Genomic DNA, 19794 nt, shown 5'->3' with positions numbered 1-19794 from the left:
AAGACATATTAAAAAAAATGATTACTAAAATCAAATATTTATTATACTTTTTGTTATTTGTCTTACATTTTATAAATTTATAGTAGTTACAAAGAAATTTAAAATTGTTAGGCAATTTTATAATTATTACCCACAGTGCAACTTCCCATATATGCGTGCGCTCTCATTTGTAAACATGGTGTGAGAAAATACGTTGCTCTCATTTGTAAATATGTAGTGGTAAAATACGTTGCGCTCACTTCCCTCTTCATGTTTGCCCGCGATGATCCCCTCACCTTGCCCTCAAAATGTGCACTCGTGCCCGCACGGGCAAAATGCCACTGTGGGCTAATATGCCCATCCCTGAACTAGCGCATGCTAAATAGTAATAATCAAGCTAGCAAGAGACAACCATCATAGATAATACAGACTCCTAATAAAATGAAACGGATCTACAATACAAAAGTTACAGAAACTGACCCAATAGAATACGCTAACGAAATATTATAATATCCTGAAGGGTACCTTCCTTGATATTGGTAGGACTATCAACCCGAATAGGTAGGACTACCAACCCGAATACAACGAAGAACAAAAAGCAATTCCTTGTGACAATATCAATTTTTTAGACTAAACTCCTCATTGCCATAATATCGTTTCAAAAATAAAAATGGCAATGTACCGGATCGAACAAAAATTATATTAGTCCAACTTATATTAGGAACCCCATTCCGAATAAACCCTTCATTGCAAATTCTGTTGGTGGACCCGTCAAAATTACTCATCACACTAATATCAGTGTTTTCGGTGATGAAATAGGTAATTTAAATTTGTCCAAGTTAAGAACCTTTGATGCCATAATAGGTAACGATACCATGAAAAGTTTAAACGCAGTAATTTTTACTTCTTCTTCTTAATTGGCGTAGACACCGCTTACGCGATTATAATTTTGTCTAAGGAGAACTATTTTACAGTACTCAATATATACGAATACCCCATCCACCAGTTAGCAATTAATTCTATTGCGCACACTACATTAAGGCTAGGTTAGGTTAGGTTAGGTTAGATGGCTGATCAAAGATCGCACGTGGACTGTACGTAGTCCTTTGTGATGCCATAGAAAGGGAACTCCCGTGTCCCGTTACAGATCGGCAAAGCGCTTGGTAGCCAATACAAATTTGTAAAGGCATTTAATATCTACACCCACCAGTTCGGTAGGATGTCTGAAGGTATGTGCCGCCAAATGTCTAAGTCTTAACCTCCCGAATGCGGAACAGTCAAGAAGAAAGTGCTGGCTAGTTTCTGCCGCATCTTCTTCTAAGCAGCTTCTGCACACGGCATCCGGTAAGATTCCAAGTCTTACAGCTTGTGTGCCAATAGGGCAATGGCCCGTCAAAAGCCCCACCACTAAGGAGAGGCTAGCTTTATTGGAGATCGTTAGATCTTCTGCGATCTATTCTGGGCCAGAATGCTCTTGCGACCGCGCAAGTACCAATGCTGGCCCAAAGTTGCCCAAGCATCCGCGAGGCCCAACTATCCAGTGGTAAGACACAAGAGGACACCGGAGCACCGATCCGTTCCCATTCTACCGATAGTGACTCTATGGTGCCCTTCCTTGCTAGCTCATCAGCTTTGCAATTACCCGCTATTCCGCTGTGGCCCGGCACCCATACAAGTCTTATAGTAAATACTGTCGCCGCCAGGGACAGTGCCGCCAGACACTCCTCAACCAGCCCTGAACGCACTGTGAATGAGTTCAGGGCTAGTATCGCTGCTCTACTATCTGAGAGAATGGTCACCTCCCTGAAGGTGGACACTCTCCGGAGTAGCAGATCTGCTGCTACCTTGATGGCTGCAGCCTCAGCCTGGAAGACACTGCAGTAGTCGGGAAGTCTGAAACTGGAGCTGATGGAGAGCTCCCGACAGTAAACCCCTCCACCAACCTTTCCCCCAAGCTTTGACCCATCCGTAAAGAAGCTAACTGCCCCCCTCCTCCAACGGCTTCTGCCCACCCATAGCTCCCTCTTCGGTATATTGGTCGAGAAGGAGCCGCGAGAGTTTGATTTGGCGACTCCTTGATCCAGATGATCCGAGATGCAGTCAAAGCTTGTGAGGATGTCTGAGTGTGTAGAAACACGCTCCTTTAGGAACCCACATTCCCTGAGCCTAATCGCCGCTTTTGCGGCCATACGCCTTCCGACAATGTCAACGGGCGTTATGTTCAAAATTGCATTAAGTGCCATGGTTGGGGTGGACCTTAATGCACCGCACATGCTGATGAGCGCAGCCCGTTGAACGCTTTCAAGTTTCTTAGCAAGTGTGGTCCTCTGTAAAGCCCTCCACCACATAAAGACTCCATAGAACATTATAGGTTTTACTATGGTGTCATAGAGCCAGAGGACCACCTTCGGTGAGAGGCCCCACCTTTTGCCGATAGCTCCTCTACAGCAGTATAGGGCAATCGATGCCTTTTTGGCTCTTTCCTCGATATTCGGCTTCCATGAAAGCTTCTTATCCAGGATGAGCCCTAGATACTTCACTGTATCTGCCGGCTGTAGGCAAATACCTCCCATTTGCGGCAACGGTGCCACTGGGATCATACGAGTACGAGTATATCTTCTGCTAAATAAAACCATTTCTGTTTTATTCGGGTTTATGGCGAGTCCACCGACCGCCCATTTTGTTACAACGCCGAGATATCCCTGCGTCAGCTCGTATACGGTGCTAAGGAATTTTCCTTTGACCATAAATGCAACATCGTCTGCATAGGCAATCACCCGACAGCCCAGGTCCTCTAGTTTCTTAAGAAGGTCGTTAACGACCAGGATCCATAGAAGAGGAGAAAGAACCCCGCCCTGAGGGATTCCCTGCTCACATTTCGCCGCGCGCGCGCGCTGCCCCATTCTGTTTCGACCCTTCTGTCACACAAAAGACTGAAGATGAGGTGCTTGAGGTTCGATTCAACCCCAAGACCATCTAGAGCAGTTATGACTGCCTCCGGTAAGACATTGTTGAAAGCTCCCTCAATATCAAGGAAGGTCCCAACAGCGAAATATTTAGCCTCAATGGCTTCCTCCAGCCACGACACGATAGTGTGCAGGGCAGTATCCACCGACCTGCCTTTACGATACGCATGTTGCGCTCCTGATAGGTAGTCTCTCGGAATGCACCTCCTTAAATACCAGTCCATCAGCCTCTCCAAGGTTTTAAGCAGAAAAAAGGAGAGGCTGATGGGTCTGAAATCCTTGGCCGTGACGTGGGACCACCTGCCGGCCTTCGGGATGAACGTAACTTTGACTCGTTTCCAGGCCCCCGAGATGTAACCTAATCTGATGCAGTTGGCATAGATCGGTAGCAACTAGCTGCATAACACCTTAACAGCCTGCTGCAGCTGCGCTGGTATAATGCCGTCCGGTCCCGAGGACTTGAATGGTTTGAACGAATTAATCGCCCATGTCAAGTGTCGCTCATCCAGAAGGTCGGCAAAGGCCATGCAGTCAGCGTGCAACTCTCCGAGAGATGTCTCTATAAAGGACGTGCTGCTAGGGAAGTGAGCATCAAGAAGCATCTGAAGTGTATCTTCACTGCTCAGGGCCCACCTCCCGCTTACATCCTTGAGATAACCCAGAGGCACTGGGTCTTTTGCGAGAATGCGCCTGAATCTAGAAAACTCGTGGCAGCCCTCCACTCTTTCGCAGAAAGTTTTCTACGAGATCCTTTTCTTCTTCTTTACTGGCGTAGACACCGCTTACGCGATTATAGCCGAGTCAACAACAGCGCGCCAGTCGTTTCTTCTCTTCGCTACGTGGCGCCAATTGGATATTCCAAGCGAGGCCAGGTCCTTCTCCACTTGGTCCTTCCACCGGAGTGGAGGTCTTCCTCTTCCTCTGCTTCCCGCGGCGGGTACTGCGTCGAATACTTTCAGAGCTGGAGTGTTTTCATCCATCCGGACAACATGACCTAGCCAGCGTAGCCGCTGTCTTTTAATTCGCTGAACTATGTCAATGTCGTCGTATATCTCGTACAGCTCATCGTTCCATCGAATGCGATATTCGCCGTGGCCAACGCGCAAAGGACCATAAATCTTTCGCAGAACTTTTCTCTCGAAAACTCGCAACGTCGACTCATCGGTTGTTGTCATCGTCCAAGCCTCTGCACCATATAGCAGGACGGGAATTATGAGCGTCTTATAGAGTTTGGTTTTTGTTCGTCGAGAGAGGACTTTACTTTTCAATTGCCTACTCAGTCCGAAGTAGCACCTGTTGGCAAGAGTAATCCTGCGTTGGATTTCAAGGCTGACATTGTTGGTGGTGTTAACGCTGGTTCCTAAATAGACGAAATTATCTACAACTTCAAAGTTATGACTGTCAACAGTGACGTGGGGGCCAAGTCGCGAGTGCGACGACTGTTTGTTTGATGACAGGAGATATTTCGTCTTGCCCTCGTTCACTGCCAGACCCATTTGCGTTGCTTCCTTGTTCAGTCTGGAGAAAGCAGAACTAACGGCGCGGGTGTTGAGACCGATGATATCAATATCATCGGCATACGCTAGCAGCTGTACACTCTTATAAAAGATTGTACCTGCTCGGTTCAGTTCTGCAGCTCTAATAATTTTCTCCAGCAGCAGATTGAAAAAGTCGCACGATAGGGAGTCGCCTTGTCTGAAACCTCGTTTGGTATCGAACGGCTCGGAGAGGTCCTTCCCGATCCTGACGGAGCTTTTCGTGTTGCTCAACGTCAGTTTACACAGCCGTATTAGTTTTGCGGGGATACCAAATTCAGACATCGCGGCATAAAGGCAGCTCCTTTTCGTGCTGTCGAAAGCAGCTTTGAAATCGACGAATAGGTGGTGAGTGTCGATTCTCCTTTCACGGGTCTTTTCCAAGATTTGGCGCATGGTGAATATCTGGTCGGTTGTTGATTTACCAGGTCTGAAGCCACACTGATAAGGTCCAATCAGTTTGTTGACGGTGGGCTTTAATCTTTCACACAATACGCTCGATAGAACCTTGTATGCGATGTTGAGGAGGCTTATCCCACGGTAGTTGGCGCAGATTGTGGGGTCTCCTTTTTTATGGATTGGGCATAGCACACTTAAATTCCAATCGTTGGGCATGCTTTCATCCGACCATATTTTGCAAAGAAGCTGATGCATGCTCCTTATCAGTTCTTCGCCGCCGTGTTTGAATAGCTCGGCCGGCAATCCGTCGGCCCCTGCCGCTTTGTTGTTTTTCAGGCGGGCAATTGCTACTCGAACTTCTTCATGTTCGGGCAATAGGACGTCTGCTCCATCGTCATCGATTGGAGAACCGGGTTCGACCTGAAGTGTCATGCTTTCACTGCCATTCGGCAGGCTGGAGAAGTGCTCCCTCCATAATTTTAGTTTGCTTTGGGCATCGGTGGCTAGATCACCTTTGGGAGTTCTACAGGAGTATGCTCCGGTCTTGAAACCTTCTGTAAGCCGCCGCATTTTCTCGTAGAATTTTCGAGCATTACCCCTGTCGGCCAGCTTATCAAGCTGTTCGTACTCACGCATTTCGGCCTCTTTTTTCTTCTGTCTGCAAATGCGTCTCGCTTCCCTCTTCAACTCTCGGTATCTGTCCCATCCCGCACGTGTTGTGGTCGATCGTAACGTTGCGAGGTAGGCAGCCTGTTTTCTCTCCGCTGCGACACGGCACTCCTCGTCGTACCAGCTGTTCTTTTGCACTTTCCGAAAACCAATGGTTTCGGTTGCAGCTGTACGTAAGGAGTTTGAAATGCCATCCCACAGTTCCCGTATACCAAGTTGTTGACGAGTGCTCTCAGAGAGCAGGAGTGCAAGCCGAGTAGAAAATCGTTCGGCTGTCTGTTGTGATTGCAGCTTCTCGACGTCGAACCTTCCTTGTGTTTGTTGGCGTGCGTTTTTTGCTGCACAGAGGCGGGTGCGAATTTTGGCTGCAACAATATAGTGGTCCGAGTCAATGTTAGGTCCTCGGAGCGCACGCACATCTAAAACACTGGAGACGTGTCTTCCGTCTATCACAACATGATCGATCTGGTTGGTGGTTTTTCGATCCGGAGACAGCCAGGTAGCTTGATGTATCTTCTTATGCTGGAATCTAGTACTACAGATAACCATATTTCGGGCCCCGGCGAAGTCGATCAGCCTCAACCCATTTGGGGATGTTTCCTCGTGGAGGCTGAATTTACCGACCGTAGTGCCAAAGATATCTTCTTTGCCCACCCTGGCGTTGAAGTCGCCAAGCACGATTTTGACATCGTGGCGGGGGCATCTCTCATAAGTGCGCTCCAAGCACTCATAAAAAGCATCTTTGGTCACATCGTCCTTCTCTTCCGTCGGGGCGTGGGCGCAAATCAGCGATATGTTGAAGAACCTCGCTTTGATGCGGATTGTGGCTAGACGTTCATTCTCCGGAGTGAATGATAGTACTCGGCGACGGAGTCTCTCTCCCACCACGAATCCAACACCAAACTTGCGCTCCTTTATATGGCCACTATAGTAAATGTCACAAGGACCTACTCGTTTCTGTCCTTGTCCCGTCCATCGCATTTCTTGGACGGCGGTGATGTCAGCCTTTATCTTTCCGAGGACATCTACCAGCTGGGCAGCGGCACCTTCCCAATTAAGGGACCGGACATTCCAGGTGCATGCCCTCAAATCATAGTCCTTATTTCGTTTGCCATGGTCGTCATCAAAAGGGGGGTCTCTCATCCGAGGCTGTGTGTTGTTTTTCATTGGGGGGAGGTTTTTACGTGGCGGGTCCCAAACCCAGCGCACAACCCTATGCAGGGGATTTTTCCGCCTTCTCACGTTAGCTCGCCTTCAAACGGATGTTCTTAGGCTACCCAGAGGATACTTGGTCAAAGACCGGAAGTCGTGAGCTGCTTGAGTCATATGTAAAAGAATCGTTTCTGGCCACTCCCAAGTGAATGGCGATCAGAGAACTTTCCTCACTTGCGTGAACTTCTACACATGACTCCATCCTCGAGATCCTTTTAGCCTTCCTTAATTCGGACTTGTATAGCGAAAGACCTGTTTTATACAGCGCCCAGTCGTCCGATAACCCACTCTTACGGGCCCTGTTAAATAAGCGCCTACAAGACGCCCTAATTTCCGAGAGCTCCATAGTCCACCATTGAGGTTTCCCTTTGCCCTTTGGCGTTTTCAGTGGACAGGAGCTCTCTAGTGCAGAAATGCACGTTGAGCTGAAGACTTCGACCCACCCGTCCACCATATCGGCGGTGCCCAGTGTGTTCATCCCCGGTGCACGTGGAAGAGTTTGTCGAAGCCTCCTTCGGTAGCCTTCCCAGTCCGTGTTCCTAGGATTTCTAAATGATTTCCTAGGCAGACCTTCTCCCACTAGACTAAAACCGATATACCTGTGATCGGAAAATGAGTGATCTTCGAGGACCCTCCAGTTTGAGATCAGCGAGGCAATCGCCTGAGAGGCTAGGGTGAGGTCGAGAACCTTCTCCCTGCATGCGGTCACAAAAGTTGGAGAATTTTCCCTATTACAATTGCGAATTTTCGCTTACAATAAAATCAAAAAGCGACTCACCTCTATTATTTGTATCCGAGCTGCCCCAGATCAAGTATCGCGAGTTGGCGTCCGAGCCGATGATAACGACGGCACCATTCCGAGACGCTTCCGCCAAGGTCCTCCTTAGCAATACGGGAGGCGACTCCACCGCATCATCATGCGGCATATATGCAGAGATAATTCAGACATTTCCGGTATCGCACTCCAGTTTTGCTGTTACTATGTCAGCATTGCTAAAATTAGGTAAAAGAAATACCGTTAATTCATTTCTGACCAGCATACGGGCTCTGTATCTACCAGCATCGTTGGTCGCCAGCAGCTTCTGGCTCTTCGTCCTCAAGCCAGAGATCCCGCTACTAGTCAGCCACGGTTCCTGGATCAGGACGACATAGCTCCGTCTTGTTCCAGACGGAGCAATAGATTGGCGGAAGCCGCCTTCGCATGCTGGAGGGTGCCATAGGGCGAAGAGGAAGGTCCGCTTTGTCCACGGCCTACAGTCTGGCTCCCTTCCAAACCTCCCCCACCTGAGAAACTGCCTCCTTATATAAGATGGCCGATCTTTCATCGGCACACCTTGTCAGCTTGTGCAGCCCTTGGTGCCAACCGGCACCTACACATTTTGAGGTGGCCCCGGGTTTCCCTTAACCACCTTGAGGAAAACTGCAGAGATAGCAGCTTCTACTCTCTTCCACTCTTCGTGGGAGATGGCACCGTCCTCCCTGCTACGGTCGGGCACACCAAGTACTCTGGCGCCAGCGCTTTTAGCGATTTCGCTAAAAGTTGGCGCAGCCCCCATTCGCGGTTTCTTACCAAGGGAGGTTTCTCCCTCATGCGACCTTTGCCGCTTAACCGCTGATTTAGGTACCTTCGTTTCGAGTCGTGACCTATCGGTCTCGCTCTCACTCAGAATCCTCTTGGCCCATTCCAGCGTGTTTGCATGCTCCTCAGACACCTGACCACGATGCTTTCCAGCGTAGCGTTCTACAATTTTTGCCGCCAGTCGACGGTCCGACTTCAGCTTCCTAGCTAAAGCTCCCCTGCTAGTGCCCCCCGTGGAACCCTTCATAATTCTAGCAGAAGTTCCTCTGCTAGTGCTAGCGATTCTGCCATGCACGAAGGCTCCACCTTCCTACCTCTTTAGCCGGCGCTTTTGCGCCGGCTCCCCCCGTTCTTCCGCCTGATGAGGAGACTACTATCGAGGTCTTTGTCCTGTCGCTGCAGCTACTCAGCGACGGTTTCGTCGCCACAGGAGCAGCAGCCCCTCCTGGAACGAATCCGGGTGTCGAATTCGACAACCCTTCATCTCCCTTCGTCGCCTTTCCGTTTGTTGTGTTTGTTAATGACTTGTCCATGCTAAGAGGGTCCCCACTCAGAGCCGCTATCCGTCCCCCGGAAGGTAGTCGCCTTTTGTGGTCCCAAGGTTATCTCAGTGACGAGGCCAAGGCGAGGGTTGACGTACGCCCTTATGAGGCAATATGTTCAGAACCGACCAGCGTAAAGAAGGAGTACCCTCAACTTACACCTACCACGCCAACTTAACGACGAGGGGGGGGGGGGGAACGTACTCTGAGGCCTGCCAGGGTTTTAACGGGACGGAGGCAGTTGCGACATTAGCCCAGCAGCCATTTCTGATGGGTGTCACCCCATCATACTCAGGTGCCAGAATGTCGCCACCACCAGCCCAGGGTTCTACCAGATCCAAATAAGATTACTTACTCTACAAAAAAACCAGTTCAGTGCCAAAGTCGTCAGGGAGTTGTCAGGCCGTGTAGGCCGCAGGCCATTTAGCGTTACCCAGGATGCACCAGCGTGGAGGTACATTAAGGCTAAAGCATTGAAGTTCGTAGATAACGAAAAATTAAAACAACTCTTTAGCTCTTGCCCAGCACTATTTGCTGAATCAGATAACATTGGCTAATATATTCCAAAACTTTCCCGTATTCAATGCCTTTAAAAAAAGAAATAAACAAACAAATTGAGGAATTGCTTAAAGATGGCATTATTCGACCATCGAAATCTCCCTACAATTCTCCGGTATGGGTCGTACCGAAGAAAGAAGACGCCTCAGGATAATAGCAGATAAATATCCCACTCCAGATATTGCGACTATTCTAACTAATCTAGGATCAAATAAATATTTTTCTACAATTAACCTTAACAGTGGATTCCATCAGATTTCTCTTAACGAAGCAGATACTGAGAAGACCGCCTTTTCCATTGGGAACGGGAAATTTGAATTTACTCGACTTCCATTCGGCTTAAGAAATTCGCCTGCCATTTTCCAACGCACTTTGGATGATGTGCTACGAAAACACATCGGCGTTTGGTGCTACGTTTATGTCGACGACATAATTATCTTTATCAAAAGTAAAGATCATTTTAGAAGTCTAACAATTACATTTGACACTCTCGAAAAGCGCATTTGAAGGTACAGTTCGATAAATGTGAATTTATCAAAAAGGAAAAGAATTCCTGGGTATAATAGTTGGCCAAAATGGAATTCACACTACACAAAAAAAGATAGAAGCTATAATAAATTTACGTACACAAAAATAACTACCATAGGCACCTAACTACTGAAGCAACCTACGATGAAGAATCGCTAAAATCGCTTTTAAATAAATATCTTAATCCATCGGTAATCAATGGTATAAAAACAACAGAGCCCATTTTGCTAAAAATCCAATCATCTACCCTCTACATTTTGCAAATTACAAAATTCGTTTCACACAAATAGTAGTCGAAGATATTACTAATACCGAGGCCCAAGATAAAATCGTAATAGGGGAACATAATCGTGCTCACAGAAATGAAAAAGAAAATAAGCTACAGATTTTGGAAAAATATTATTTCCAAGCTGTATCGAAAAAATCAAAAAACTCACAAAACTATGCAAAGTTTATAAAGAAAATAAATATGAGCGTCACCCAAACAATGCAAAATTGGGAGCTACACCCTTACCAGAATATCCAGGCCATATTATCCCATACACATTTTCTCAACAGACAAATATAAAATACTGCTTCTATTGACAAGTTTTTCAAATTAGCCATTATAAAGAAAATAGACGGGAAAAGTATAGACAGTATAAAAAATATTAAGAGAAATAATATTTTACTTTGGAGTTCCGACGGCTATAGTTTTCGATAACGAAAAGACATTTAATTCTCAACCAATAAAATTCATGTTAGAAAATGAATTCAATATGAAAATATTTACTGCACGACCCTATAAATGCGAGGTGAATGGACAAATAGAACGGTTCCATTCAACAATATCAGAAATTATGAGATGCTTAAAACAGGAACACCCTGATAAAAATTTCAACGCATTAATAGAATGGTCTGTAAACGAATACAACCATTCCGTTCACTCTGTTACAGGAAAAAATAACCATTGACATGTTCTTCGGTAGGCCTACCCCAAATGTCACTAATAGAGAAGAAACTATGAAGAAAGTTCTAGAAAAATTAAAAGAGAAACAGGAAAAGGAGCTGCAATATCATAACAAACATAGAAAGGAAACTATTGACTATAGAACAGGAGACAAAATTTTTGTTAAACAGAATAAAAGATTAGGAACAAAACTTTCAAAAAGGTACAAAGAGGAAATAGTTAAGGAAAACAAACATTCCACAATAAAAGCAGAATCAGGCAAAATAGTCCACAAAGATCGTATAAGAAACTAATATAATCATATCTTCTTTTAGATCACTAATTTCGGTAACCCTTCACATCCTTTGCTATGTTCGGTTGAAGTACTCGATTACTCTCAATCCGAAATCGTTACCATCGAAAATGGCATCGGGAAAGTGCAGTCTGGAACCTTACCAAATACTTCATAATTTTAGATGACATAAAGACCCACTTCACAAAAAATGTCCCACCTTCCTATCCCTTGCACCCATTCATTGTAGAAGAAATTCAAATAACTAATATTACTATCAACAATATAACACCAAAATATTACTCTAGAGGTAATTAAATTTTATGGGATCAGCATAGAAATGGATTGCGGGAAATCTCGACCATGATGACCTTGTAGCGATCAATAGTAAATTCGAAGAAATCATAGAAAACAGTAATCAACAGCTTAATAGAAAAGTTTTTGAAATAATTAAAAATATTACCCAAGTAAGCAACAGCATATTAAAAATTCTACAAAATAGCAATGAATTTCGAACCTCACTAATACTTCAGTATAAATTTAAAATTGATACATATTTGTTCAATTCACAACCTGTCTTAAAGCATCGTAAAATCGTAAAATTATAAATTTTTACACTTGTTTATTTATAATTTTAAGATTTTACGATGCTTTACGACAGGTTGTGAATTGAACAATTATATAATTAGGGTTTTCACAAGTCTCATAAAGTTGTAAGTTATAACGATTCGAAAACATAGCATTGAGAATTGTAAATGTGTAAACTCATTTTTGTATGAAATCCAACAACAGTTTTTTTAAACAAGTGTAAAAATTTATAATTTTACGATTTTACGATGCTTTACGACAGGTTGTGAGTACCCCAAATAAAAGAAGAAATTGAAAACATTAACAGAGCAATACATCTTACCAAAGCAAACATAATAAACAGTTTCATTATATCGAATGAAGAGGCTCACAAGATAAATGACATATTTATTGAAGAAAACATTCCGTTTGATTCTTTAGAAGAATCATTAAACTTTGCAAATATTCAAATCGTTATGAAACAAAATTTACTAATTTATGTAATAAAAGTACCAAAAACAAGGAATGAAATCTGTAATTGCATTTTAATAAAACCAATAAGCAAAAATGGAACAATTTTGAAATTAAAATTTGAAAACGTTTTGAAATGTAATGAAAATTACTATGGAGTAGAAAATGATTGTAAACAAATAAATACTGTAAAAATATGCAAACAAGACCAAATTGAAGATTTACAAAACGAAAATTGTATTAAAAATTTGATAGGAGCAAACCTTATGAGTATTATTACAAATTCTGAGCATGTAAGAAACATTGTACTTTCAAGGAAATTTAACTATAAGTAATAATGTAGCGAGACATTTAAATGGATCATTTTTAGTAAAATTTTTTTAATGAAAAAATAAAAATCAACAATTTAAACTTTACTGCCTTAGAAGCTCACAGCCTGAGACCATTGCCAACATTATTCCATAATTCAAATTCTCGATCCGAGTTCGAAGAACTACTATCTCTAAAGTTTATGAGAGAGCTTAATATTAAAAATATAAAAAAATTAGCTCTCTAAATTTACTAGTCAGGTCTAGTATGCAAACTCATTTCGGTAGATGGGCCTTTGTCATAATCATAATTATAGCTCTTAAAATTCGAACACGAAAAATGGCCAAAATCACTATTCAAAACGCGGAGGCGATTCATATGCCGACAAGGAAAGTTGCAAGACATGAAAGTCTTAACGACGAACCATACTTTTAAGGACCAATTGGGGACGATTGGAATTTCGGAACGAGGAATTAACACTCTAAATTCGCTGACAACAATGTCTGCATAATTAGGAGTAAACTTACAATTGAGACCCCTATTGCACTCTTTGCTTAATGGAATGCGCTACATGCGCATCCGCTCTCCCAATTATTAGGCAGTTGAGCGAAACCTAATTTTGATGACTAGGCAATTATTATAGGGCTCGCGCTTGGCTTAATAATAACTAACAATAGAATTATGTACTCAGTTTTGAAATAAAGCTCAAAGTAAGCACATAGTGCTGTAAATAAAGACTTATTGCAGAAAATCATAGAGAAGATTCACGTTTCAAATATCGTAACTTTTCGAAGGGGTATTCGGCAGAGATGGAAGAGTCTCACCACACAAATTATAAGCGTGTTTCACCACGAAAAAAGGAGAATTGAACATTTTCAGTGTTAAATGAGAAAAATAATGCTAATCCAATGTAAACAAATTTACGCCTGGAGATTGATTTATTTTCTATGCGCAACCGACTCGGTATATAATTTTTATAAGTATGATCCGTATATATTTGGTATCAAAGCATATACTTAGTATATATATGTAGGAATCTATTGTGAATGGGCATAAGAAGAAGACGAAGACGAGATAAAACGGCAAGAAGAGTTACAGTTGAACCGCGACAGCAAAAGTGAAAAGACGTGCCACTAAGTTTCACAACCATTAAATTACATTTGTTATATGAACATATTATATAATCAATAAACATATTATATAATCAATAAATCATTTTATAATCAATAAATCTATTTGATAAACAATAAACCTACATTTTGGGGGCTCGCCCGTGTGTGTGTGTGAAAAAATGGTTTGCTTGAATGATATAATCAGTGGAAATCTGCGTTTGTGCAAAAAGCCAAGCATAGTGGCTTTACATAAATTTTTGTTCGGGTGCGACGGTGACCGAAACAATCGAAAGCGGTTGCGCGAGTTCATTGGTTTTGGTTTCGCCGAGCAGAACGCGGAGCATGTTGTTGAAAACAATTTAACGCAAGCAGATCTGGTATCGATTTGCAATGTCTTGGGCATGAGGCATAATGGTAAGCAGTTGGCTGATGATATTTTTCGCAACTTGCAGGAGGGCAATTTGTTGAAATACGACGTAAACGACGATGCTTCAAATGACGAGTCGGATGACGAAACCGACAACGAGGCATACGAAGACGTAAGAAGCGCAAATCACTCAGTCACACCACCAAACCAACGTTCAACATCGAAAAGGCCGCAGGCGCAAGACAGAGCAACACGTTATAGCGCAAGCGTCAACGACGACAGAGGCGACAGCGTTAGACGAGAACGTTGTGAGCAGAGCGAAATGACGACGGCACGCTTTGCAACAAACTTTCGCGACGTGGAAGACAGCATTCGTAATTTTGATGGTACTAATTCTATGCCTATTGAAGTGTGGGTAAATGAATACGAAGAACAATCCGAATTAATGCGACGGGACGATTTTCAGAAGTTTATTTTCGCAAAAAAGGCATTAAAGGGAATTGCGAAATTATTTGTAGCAAGCGAGCGTGGATTGAATTCATGGAACGCGTTGAAAACAGCGCTGCTAACAGAATTCAAGTCCACTGTAAACAGCAAGCAGATACACGAATTGCTCGCACAGAGCAAACGAGGTAAAGCCGAAGATGTTTTTGAATTTTTTTATCGGTTGAAAGACATTTCGTCAAGAGGGCATATTGACGACGATGCTCTAATGCAGTATGTGATAGACGGAATAGACGGTAAAACAACAATAAAACAATTCTGTATAATGCAAAAAATTTGACTGAATTCAAAGAAAAATTGAGAGTGTACAAAATAATGAACGAAAAAGAGAAGAGTGAGACTATAGTGCGTGTAGAAGACAATTCAAAGAAGAAGTTAAAAGAATTGCAATGTTTTAATTGTGGTGAAAAGGGACACGTATCAAAGAATTGCCAAAATAAAGAAAAGGGTAGAAAATGTTTTGATTGTAACTCGTACGGCCATATTGCGAAAAATTGCAATACAAAGAAAACAAGTGACCCAGTGAGAAAAGTAAACACGATTGATGCAAAGAGCAATATAATGCATAAGACGGTAAACATTGGTGGTTGTAATTATTCGGCTCTGTTTGATACAGGCAGTAGTGCAAATATTATGAGCAGTGAAATTTATAATAAATTAATTAATACACGGTTAAACAAGTGCTCAGTACAATTAACAGGTTTTGGAAAATCAGCTAGTGTTAAGCCGCTTGGTCAATTAATGCAAACCATTGTAGTAGACAATGCAAAATTTGACTTACTTTTTTACGTTGTGCATGCAAATCACCTTGACGTAAATGTCATAATAGGTGCGGATTTTTGTTTAAAGGCCGAAATTTTAATAAATCCATCTGGCTTAAAGATAAGAAAACTTTTAGATTCAAGTGAACATAAAGAACTGTCAGTGCTTAATATTGACGTGGCTGATGAGAATGCGTATATTGACATAGGCGATACGGTGAGTGCATCGGCCAAGCAGGAAGTGTTTGAGCTTATTTCAAATTATAAACCCTTAAAGTCGAAAACAACGAACATTGAAATGCGTATTATTTTAAAAGACGATTTACCAATATTTTCGCGACCACGTAGAATGGCGTTATCTGAACAAGATATCGTTGACGATCAAATCGACGAGTGGCTAAAAAACGATATAATTGAAGAATCGAACTCTGAGTTTACTAGCCCGATAGTTCTTATTAAAAAACGTGATGGTTCTCCGCGACTTTGCGTGGACTTTCGAAGAATCAATAAGGTAATTGTTAAAGATCGTTTCCCTTTACCATTAATAGAAGACCAGTTAGACAGACTGCAAGAGGCAAGAGTATTTAGTACCATTGACCTCAAAAACGGGTTTTTCCACGTGCCTGTTGCAGAATCAAGCCGAAAGTATACGTCGTTTGTTACGCAAAGCGGCCAATATCAATTTCTGAAGGTGCCGTTTGGGCTGTCAAACTACACCAGGCGTATTTCAACGACATGTAAACGCTATTTTCAGGCATCTGTCGCGTAAAGGTATTGCTTTGCCTTACGTTGACGATGTTATTATACCTTCTAAGGACGAAAACGAAGCTGTAAAAAATCTCAAAGAAGTCATCAACGTATGTAAAGACTATGGCTTAGAATTAAATTTGAAAAAATGTAGTTTTTTAAAGACGCGGATACAGTTTCTTGGTCATATCATTGAGAATCAAAAACTGTACCCATCTACAGAGAAAATTGATGCAGTAATTAGGTTTAAAACTCCACAGACGTTGAAGCAGTTAGAAAGTTTTTTGGGCTTAACCGGATACTTCAGAAAGTTTATCCCAAACTACGCAGTAATTTCAAAGCCGTTGTCGAATTTAACTAGAAATAACGTAAAGTTTGTAATTGGTATACAAGAAGAAGCCGCAATCAATCTTCTAAAGAAACTTTTAACTGAGAATCCAGTGCTAAACATATACAACCAATCGTACGAAACTGAGGTGCATACTGACGCTTCGATAGATGGATTCGGTGCAGTTTTGTTGCAGAAATTACCAGGCGACTCCCAATTACACCCAGTATATTTTATGAGCAAAAAGACGACAGATACACAGCGAAAGTATACTAGCTATGAATTAGAAATATTGGCGGTGATTGAAGCTCTGAAAAAATTTCGAGTTTACTTGTTGGGAACACATTTTAAGCTAGTCACCGACTGCAATGCCTTTACAAAAACCTTAGACAAGCAGAATTTGTGCACGAGGGTGGCACGTTGGGTTCTTTTCTTACAAGAGTTCGACTATACCGTTGAGCATCGTGCTGGACGGCGTATGCAGCATGTCGACGCGCTCAACAGATACCCGATATTAACGATAACTAAAGATGATGCTTGTGCTGGTATTGGTAGGGCACAAGCAAACGACGAAAAATTAAAAGCTATTAAAGAAATTATCAGCGATGAAACAAAAACATACGAAAATTATTTTCTTAGAGGTGATATTTTATACAAATTAGTAAACGACGTTGAGCTGCTAGTAGTTCCAAAAGCAATGCAAAGGCAGATCATTAGCAATGCGCACGACAGAGGTCATTTTGCAGCAAAGAAAACAAAAGAATTGATTTGTAGAACTTATTATATCCCGCAATTGGAAGACAAGATTAAGCAGTACATCGAATGCTGCATACCCTGTATCATGAGTAACCGTAAACGAGGCAAACAGGAAGGGTTTTTGCATCCGATTCAAAAAGAAGACGTTCGATTATATACTTACCATATTGATTTCTTTGGTCCATTAGATTCAACACATAAAGACTATAAACACATTTTAGCCGTTATAGACTCTTTTACTAAGTTTTGCTGGTTATATCCAACGAAGTCAACAACGTCGAAAGAAGTAATTACACGGCTTAGCAATCAAAGTTCATTGTTTGGCAATCCAGCGTATATCATATCTGACAGAGGTTCTGCTTTTACCTCTCAAGACTTTATTAAATTTTGCGACGACGAAGGCATCAAGTTGGTTAAGACGACAACAGGTTTACCACGAGTTAATGGTCAGGTGGAGAGACTGAATGCAGTCATTATCTCAGTCCTCTCTAAGCTAAGCATCAACGATCCATCTAAGTGGTATAAGCACGTTAGCAAAGTACAGCAGGCGATCAACTCAACATTCTGCAGAAGCATAGACGCTACTCCTTTTGAACTATTGATTGGTACAACGATGCGAACTCGAGAAGATATCCAGTTACGAGACTGTATCAGCAAAGAATTTTTAACTACGTTTTTTGACAATCGAGATGACTTACGAGCAAAGGCAAAAACAACTATTTTGAAGGTACAAAACGAAAACAAGAAGACATATAATCTGCGACGTAAAGCAGCACGACAGTATAAAATCGGAGAACATGTAGCTATAAAGAGAACGCAGTTTGGTAGTAACCTTAAGCTGAAGCCAAAGTTTTTGGGTCCCTATCAAATCGTTAAGGTCAAGCACAACAATTCATATGACGTTCAGAAGATAAGCAGCGGTGATGGTCCAAAAAATACAACGACTTGCGTAGAATATATGAAACCATGGTCCACGTCCAAAGACGCAGATAGCAGCGAAGCATCCGAGACGGATACTTAGTCAAAATGGCCGAATGTGGGAATCTATTGTGAATGGGCATAAGAAGAAGACGAAGACGAGATAAAACGGCAAGAAGAGTTACAGTTGAACCGCGACAGCAAAAGTGAAAAGACGTGCCACTAAGTTTCACAACCATTAAATTACATTTGTTATATGAACATATTATATAATCAATAAATCTATTTTATAATCAATAAATCTATTTGATAAACAATAAACCTACATATATAAGTATAAGTATGTATGTATATTAAAATTTACCTATACATATATGTATTTCATGATGATTCCATAAAATCATTAAAAATATATAATAGAGTAAAGTTTGTATTTAACCAAAATAATTAATATAAGTTTAAGGTAATTAGTTTTAAATTTATATATTTGCATTAAAAGTTTTGATATCATCTTAAAAAATCTAGCGGTCGCACATGTGCTCATATATAATTATGTGTGCATGTAAACAAATATGACAGACCATACGCATAATGTTTTTTTTGTCTACATGCGACATATGTATGTATGCAAATATGTACTCTCAATGCTTCATGCGAAATTTCCGTTGACACATACAAACAATGGCGAAGCTCACGTTTTGTCAAAGAGTCAATGTGTCGACGGGCCGACGCGTCGACAAAGCGTCACAATATTGTATTGTTGGTAGAAAATTCGAGCTGTGCCGAAAAAATAAGCGAACGAGCGCCGATTGTCACCGCTCTTTTGCCAGCTTTACCAACAAACTTGCGTAAATATGTATGGATATAGTTTTAGGTGTATGTTGCCGAGTTAATAATACAGAAACCAAACTTCTTTTCTTAGTTCTATACTTTCGCAATAGGGTTAAAAATAATAAGACGAGCTTCTTCGCTTGGGTCTATTTTCCAACTGTCACAGATCTTTATTTTTCTAACCGTGCTGCTTAGATTCTAATTTGTATGTGCGCGCAGGCACTTAATGGCTAGCCAGTGAAAAACGCTACTCCCTTCCTTCCTTTTCCTTCCTTATCGGCAAAATGTGTGCACAGTCAAAACGTGGTAAAAACGCAGAAATCAGCCATCTTTGCTTTGTTTTCATTTGAACAATGTTGCCATTGCCCAATACGCATATATAGTTTTGAGCACATCTTTGTTTTCAATCACATTTTTTTACAATATAAAATATCAAAACTGAAAACAAATTATCGAAAATAGTTTATATATTTATAAATAATAGCATTCGACTCTGATTTTGAGTTATTTTAAGAAAATTTCAAACATATTGAACAAATTGAATTATAAAAGTTGATAATTACTGCAGTATATCGACATTGGCAACCTTGCGTTGTGAGAGAGCAATCAGCTGCGGCGTTTGCGGCGGCAAAATCCAAATGTCGCGGATTCTCACGTCATCGTCACGTCAGAGAGAAGGGAGTAGCGTTTTTCACTAGTACATTGCGCGCCCATAAGATAGGTCGTGCCAGCTGACACGACCTACGATTCTGCGTTGTTCACTGTCTAGCCTATTATACATGTGTTTATCTTATACTTACATACATACACACATCTGCATGCATGCCAAAAGAATTTGCCTGCTCAGCAGAAATGTGTCAGTAAATTTGATTCGTTTCAAGATAGAGTTCGTGTATGAAGTCTATCTTGAAATGAATATTTAGGCAATTCACAAGC

The sequence above is a fragment of the Bactrocera dorsalis genome, chromosome 2, assembly GCF_023373825.1.
Source record: "Bactrocera dorsalis isolate Fly_Bdor chromosome 2, ASM2337382v1, whole genome shotgun sequence".
NCBI classification, from domain to species: Eukaryota; Metazoa; Arthropoda; class Insecta; order Diptera; family Tephritidae; genus Bactrocera; species Bactrocera dorsalis.
This window is presented reverse-complemented; position numbering follows the sequence as displayed.